Below are 7,949 nucleotides of genomic sequence, written 5' to 3' on the forward strand. Positions count from 1 at the left end.
CAGCTCTACTGGATTCTGTTATTCTAATAATACTTTAACATGCTTTAGATTATGATCTGAAGGAGCAAAATGCTGAAAAGTAGTAGCTATCTCATTTTACTTCTGTATCATATGTATAGTAAGCATAGTGTATACAACAACATCACGTTGATGTAAATACAATAGAGTTATATGGAGGGATTGTTTGTTGTTGTTGTTGTTGTTGTTTTGCTAGATCACCAGATCAGTAGTTTTCCCTCAAATTTTGCTTCTTCAGCGTTGATGGACAGGTTAGTGAAAAGTTTAAGAGTTGTCTGTGAAATCCCCACTCAGTAAAAAGGAGAAGAAACCTTCAAATCCAGATTAATTCATTTCAGAACTATATGACAAGTTTCTGAGTCTTATGTCATAAAAAAGCTTTTTGAATGATACTTTCTGAAGTGCAACTATATCTGCTGTTAAAGACAAGCTGCAGAGTCTGTGCTACAGCCATTTACACCAGTGCTCCCCATGATTAATTGACAAATTCAAGGCTACCTTGAAAAAGGTCCTTCCATGCCTTCAAGCTTTTTCTGAAGCAACTGAGCATGCTAGATGCACTCCCCTGGTAGCACTCTAAAGCAATCTGAAGTATTATTGCTACTTGTACTTCATCCTGTAGCCTTGATTATCCTAAGTATCACTAAAATTGTGTTGACTTCAGTGGAATTATTCTCTATTTATGTTAGATAACTACTTTAAGTATGGCTTCTAGAATCATTCTTAAAAGAAGGTAAATAGATACTAATATATAAAGTTGTATGCTTTTATATGTCTGATTTTAAATCCAGATATTATTTACTGAAATTCACTAAAACCCTGACAAGCTCCTTTTCATTTCACTAACCACCTATTTATATATAAAAAAAAGCAAGTATTTGCAATATGTAGGGCTCTCTGTGCATTTAGAGAGCGTATGCAATTCCATTAGAGATATTTTTAATGTAAAAAAAAAAAAAGTTTTTTGTAAATATTTAAATAATCATCTTATGCAAATCACAAATATTTTCCCTAATTGTGCTCCAAGGTTATAAAACCACACTGCAGGAGCATGTGCTGAATCCTTTCTGCCCCCTCAAACAGGAATGCTGTGTGAAGTATGGGTGCTCAAGCTGAGTCTGGGCTCTCACATGTCTAGAAGTAGAAAGTGGAAGAACTAATAGTGAAAAAATAAAATAAAATAATTTTAAAAATCTTTTTAAAAACACAACTTTAGGTTATGTAGTGGTTCTCTATTTCGCTAGCACTGTCTTTTGGTAACTTTTTAACATAGTTTAAGAGCAATAGTTTTTTATTTTACATTTCTCAAAAGCTTTCTACACTTTCTTAATATTGGTTTCTCATGATCAGCAATCAAACAGCAACCACAGAATTATTCCTCAGCGCACTTCCAGTGCATTTCTGATTATTAATCTTTATTGCTGTGTGATTTTTACAAACTTTCTTACAATTGCTTTCTTAGTGAGACATTGAAATTTTTAGGTTATTACAAATTGTGGAACAAAAATGTATCTGAAGATGTGAGTGAACAAATACTCGGTTCATTAAAATTCAGTGCAAATTCTTTTCCTTGCTTTATTATTTAAAAATAGCATATAGGTTAATCCTGACTAACAGATATTAGTTCTGCTTTTTTTTTTTTTTTTTTCCTTCAGCTATATCTTAGAAACCCACTTGCTGCCTGGCTTTAATCCTGTTGTTTAGTAAGGAAGCATGAATGGTTTTCAGGAAAGAAAAATAACTCTAAATAGTGATCTTAATCCTGCTATACGCCATTCAAGCCAAAAGCTCCTGAAGTATCAGCAGTGTGCAACATCAAGTCTATAACTTTCTTTACTTACTTGGATTTTGGAGAGCAGGATCCTACAGTCTTCCAAAGGCTTATTGAGGTCTTGGCAGCATGAAAACCATACTGTCATATGGAAGTGAATAGAGCCACAAGCAGGGGATCTTGTTAAATTACTGTCTTGGGAACACTGTCTGAATTTGTACTGCAGGTTTCAATTCTTTTGCTCAGTCCTGATTTTGTGGTAATAAATAACACATTTAAACTGCTGTGAGTAGCATATTGTACTACTTGCAATATGAAAAGAGTACTAAATTTAAGCAAAAATCCAAAAGAGCCTAGCATTTTGCTTGAATTAACACAACAGCATAATTCAAATGCTCCTTCCTACCAAGTAACCAAATGCAGCATTTTCATTCTATCTAAAATACAAGTAATAGCATAGTGTTAGCGTGTTTTCATAAATAAAAATCTAAGAGTTTTGCTTGTAATAATTTCTGAATGGCTCTGAAAAAAATACAATAAATGATCATTTGGAACATTGTGTTTTAAGTAGACTGACTCAGGACTCTTTTTTTTTTTTTTCAATCTAACAGTGAAAAATGTGGTTTCCTTTAAAACTGAAGGTTTGTACAGGAAAAATCCAGTTTTTGTTTTCTATCCCAGAAAAAAAAAAAAAGTTGACAAGTCATTGCATCCCAGTGTGAAATTATTTCATGTGTCAAAATTACTAAGATACTTTGTTTTAGGTTGGCACAACAGAACTTTGTGTCAGGTCCCATGGGAATTACAGTACAATTTCCTCAAGTCATCAGTCTCTGCGTTGTTCTCTCCCATTAGATGGCCTTTTCTGTGATACCCTTCTGTCCTGCAGCTCTGAATCAGTGCTTCAGAGGATCTGTAGATTAACGCTGGAGTACAAGCCACAGAGAAGAAAGAACAAAAGACACTTGCATTACAATATTTGGGCAGCACAGGCATCTCAGGTACACTCACTGCACACAGCTCAAGCTGAGCCTATCCAAGCAACAAGAATTTGATTCTAAAAGTAAAAACAGCACATTTTAACATTTCTGAATCAACTTTCTAAGGTCACAGGCAAGTATTCATGATAACAACTAATTTTATACAGAGATTTTTCCAAAAAAAAAAAAAAAAGAAAAGGGGGGGGGATTTATTTGAAGACAGTAAAATATTGCTTTTAAAAAAGAATAACATATTTACGATTAAGTGTAATTTATCATTTTATATTGCATTAACATTTTAACATACTTTTTGTTAATATTTCATACAGCATGACTTTTGGTACTCACATACCTCAGGTAATGATTTAAATATTTTTTTCAGGAAGTTAACTCAGTTAAAAAACATTGTCCATCTTCAAACATACATCAATGAAATTGAATCAATCAATTGAAACAGATGGCACTACTCATTCCAATAGAGATAAATTATCACTTATCTTCTGTGTATTTAGAAAGAAAACCATTTGTTACGCACAAACAACTTTTATTGAAATCTATGAGAGTGTATGTACAAGTGGGTCATCAGATATAAAGTTCCTTCATATTCCAAGCACACCAAAATTTAACAAAAAGGAGAACAAGGACAAAATTACAGATGGTGATAGTTTTGAATGCACTTTTGTACAATGCTAAATTCTTGTTGGCTCTGGTAGCTAAACAGCATGTTGGAGTTCAGGATACAGCATAATAAGGTATGAAATAGAACAGTTATGAAAAGCCAGTTTAGGATTTATTTTTTTTTTAAAGCTGCTTAACAGACATCCATCATGTACCCTGACCTCTGATATTCATCGCACACTGTTGGGCCTACCTGCAAATTTAGTTAGCTAACTGCTTGGGCCTTTTGTTTTTTGTAAGCTGAGTAGCCTTGTCTGTGTGAGTACCTGGGAATGGAGTGCCAGCAGGGGCTAGGCTTGCGTGCACTTTCTAGATGGCATCTCCCATTGCCGTTGCCAGAGACAGAGTGCGAAGAAATATATCCATTTTACTTGTAAGTTTTATCAGTCATGCTTCAAAGTAATGGAGGGGATGTCTTCAATTTTATTATGCTCAAGTTCAGTGTCTAATACAAGAATTCCACAGGAGGTTTTTGTTTTTTTTTTCACTTTTGAAATGCTGGCTAGTCTCTGTGCTAGGAGATTTTCTGAGATTTGCACTTTTTGTAGAGGAATGATGTATCAAAAAATCTGAAATAGGCAAGTATTAATGGAAAGCTGTCAGTCTTAGCACTGATGTTAACCAATAAGCTTTGCACTTTCTCACATTCATAGCTGTGTAACCATTAAGAAAAAAAAAAAATGAATACAGCCCTTCAGCCCTTAAGCTTTTTTTTTTTTTGATATGTCTGTGGTTGTGGTTTGGTGATGTTTTTGTTTGTTTGTTTTGTCCTTTGCATTTTGGCAGCAAAATCAGCGTGTATTTGCATTCAACAGAGTAATAGTGGTCTCAAGGTGGTGAGATGAACTTACTATAACCATCCTATGCAGAAATAACCATTTTCCCAACAGACAGAAAACTCCCTGGAGACAGCTCTTATTTTGTTCTATCTCCATTTGTGATTCATGGAGCAATTCTGTAATCAGTTTTAACAATACAATGTTACACTTAAAAATGAATTTATTAATAAGGTAAGTATATGATAACTACTTTGGCATCATCCTTAACATTTTGCTTCTCTAAGAAAATGAATGGCTCTATGTATGGCTGGAATTTAATAGTTTCATGAGCCCATTGAGTAATGAAATTGACAGGTCCAATGTGTGACAGACTTGCAGCACTTTGCTGTACTTCATCTGTGTGCTTTTCAGTGTAACATATCACCAGCTGTGCCATATCACACACCATAAATGCCAGGCAAAAACAACAGCAAAAGTTTAATCTCAAAACTTCCACCACCTTCATTACATACACCATGAATGAAGAGCTTGCAGGACAAACTTAGCATATATAGTGAATATCTGAGTACAATATATCCTGATTTCCCTCATGTTGAGGTAACAAAACTTTTAACTATGTAGAGAACAGATCTTTCTTCCCCAGAAGTGAACTGTGGCTGAATGTTTAACATTAGGTTGACTCATTAATATCCTCATAAGGATATTAAGCTCCTGAAACTATGGATTAGGTTTCTTCCTCATTTATCCTTAAAATAATTTCTTTGATTAAATTTAGCTAAGATTAAAGTATGCAAAACAGGAAAACCTTTTGACACAGCCACTATCAACTGTGGCACGTGTTTGGCACTCATATTTAATGACAGGCAGGAGACTTCTTCATGGTATTACTTTATTCTTTTGTCATTGGTGAGTACTTTTAAAGAAGGTCAGCCATTTGAAATCCGTTCAGTACAAACATAATGAAGTGAAGAGTGAATCTAGGTTCACAGTCAAATGTACATGCAATATTCAAGAGAACAGGGGCTAAGGTGCAACATTCATCTAACACTAGGCAATATGGGAAATTCATGGCAACATATATTCTTGTTTGGATTTGTAGCTGAAAAGAGAATAAAAAGAGGGTGAAAGAATATCTGGACCTTTTTTATTGGTAGTGTTTGGGCAGGGAGAGGAAAAAAAAAAAGAAAACTTATTCTGGGAAATATTTTAACCATCAGCATGATACATTCAAGTCATTGCAAGAAATGCTGAGTGTACACAGAGTTATAGGATCAGTCTCTGTATCCACTGTTCGTGAATGGACAGCACCTGACTGCATCAGATCAGCAGCAGATGCTGAACAGGAAAGCCTGGAGGTGTCAACGGGTCATGGTGTTTTATTCAGAATCCAGTTGATGCTAATGAAAATAGGAATGGAAGGGACTCAACACAGGATCAGCTCTACTGCTATCTTTCCCAATGGATGGCCATCCTGATCTTAAGATCTTCCACTAATGAGATTTATCAGCCTCCTGGCTGATACAACTCCTTTAATCACTACTGGAAAGTTTACCTGATAGCTTACTTAAATCTTCCTTTTTGCAATTTAAATCTATCATTGTCTTCCTATCTCTGCAGAGGTATAGAGCACGAGCCTTTTTTAATGTACCTTTCAAAAATCTGAGACAATTACCAACTCTGTGAGGATATGAAAACCAAGTTTGCCTTTATCTTCAGATTGACAGGTTTATCTTTATTAGGTTCAATCATGTGACTCTGAGTGCACTTCTCATTTTTTAGATCTAGGATTTAGAAAATTTAAGAATTTGCATAGAGACTGTGTTCTGAGGTATTTTGCTTTTCCAGCTAACTTGGAATTGTTTTTATTAGTATGTTATTATGTTATTACTATTAATATGAACCGCAGATAAAATTTGTTTCAGCCAATACACATTCTCATTTATGCTGCATTAAATTTTTAGGGAACTATAGTTTTTTTTAGTGTAAACACCACTAAAGACATTGTATTCCAAAGCATTTCTTTTGAATATTTAGTTATGCAAAGTGCCTTCGTGAAAAGAACCACACAGCTAACTCCATAAGAGTGATTAATATAAAACCCAATGCATAAAGTTCTACAACAACAATCCTTTAGGAAATCTTACAACTAATGATGGAATTAATTTTTATCCCATACATATATTTTTGGGTTTAATTTTATATTAATTGATTTCTCTCTCATAAATATTTTACTTTTATACGTACTATATATTTCTAGATTGGTTATACTATTTGTCCAAATATTCTAACAGAGCTTTGATGACAGAGGAAAAAACAAGTTGGGCAGATGACTTTGAAAGGGCAGTGTTGCAGAGTGATCTGGACTTCATGACTATGCACAGAGGTGAAAAACAATGTAAGTTAATTTTTTCAAAATCTGTACCAATATAAAATGTGAAAACAATGATGAAACTTAACAGCTAGTTAAGGACAGACAATGCTTAAATTCTCCCTTAAGTCTGTGTGATAGAAAATCATTTGTAAAAAGATAATGGACATCCCATTTAACATATTCTATCTATGCCTACTTTAGATCGTGGCATTATTGTTATTTTCATTCTCTAAGAGACACAAATTAAAAAAAAAAAAGCTAAAACTGTGTCCATGCCATTAGAGAGATAAGCAATTTGTTGCACCTAGCTTTTAGTAGGACAGTAAGCAAAATTACTGGTCAAGCTGGTTTTGTTATCCATGTTTCAATGTAATTTAGTTATCTTAGAAAGGGGAAGGGCTGAATCCTCTCATTCTCCCCTTCCTAAAAGAAACTACGGAGATCCCACACCTTCCTGGCAGGGAAAGGTGTTCCTCCTGCTTTCCTGAGACAGCTGTTTCCACGGAGCTGCATGCACCCTTGAGGACCTGTGGGAGGACTAAACACAACCAAGCAGACCCCATTCCTCCGTGCTGTCACTGTGCCTCCCAGTGATGCCACATAACGCCACCAGATTTTTTCAGAAAACAATCTGTGAAACCAAAGATCGTTCCCCAAGGCCCATCAACTGAAAATAAATAAATAAATAAATGGAAGATGGGCTTTCTCAGGAAGTATATATATGGCTGAAGGAGAGATGTGTGTGCTCCTCCGGCCTACACATTCTCCACTGGAAAACATGTATTTTCCAGTAATTCAGAAAATGGATTAAAATAAATGCCCTGATGGCAAATTAATATGCTCTGGCTGGGAAGAGGTAGGGAGATTTAATTCAGGTCAATGTGGACATTTGCCCAACTGAAAAAGCAAGTGGAGACTACTGAAAAGAGTTTATCTATTCTAGCTCTGAGTCCCAAATGAAGACCAGATACAACCTGCAGTACAGAATCTGGACAATGAATTATTTGGGGTGATTTTTTAACTCATAGTTTTCTGTGGCAAAATTCTAATTATGGGTACATTTTCCCTGGCTGAATTTCTCCTGCCTAATGACTCTTTTGCATATCTGAACTTTCTGACCCTCCAAAGGAACATACAAAGAGGAGGAAGGAGGAGTTTTTTAATTTAGTGCACAACGCTGAACATTATTACTCTTTTCCTTGTGTTCAAATGCACTTAAGTAATGTTATCCTCACTTTCTTGTTTTTCTCCTGATGTAGAAATAGTAGGAAATGCTCAGGCAGTTTTTAGGTCCTGAATGTAAATACTTATGCCAGTATATTGGCATCAACCAGTTTTGTAATTTATTTCTC

Source organism: Cygnus atratus, chromosome 2, assembly GCF_013377495.2.
Source record: "Cygnus atratus isolate AKBS03 ecotype Queensland, Australia chromosome 2, CAtr_DNAZoo_HiC_assembly, whole genome shotgun sequence".
Lineage (NCBI taxonomy): Eukaryota > Metazoa > Chordata > Aves > Anseriformes > Anatidae > Cygnus > Cygnus atratus.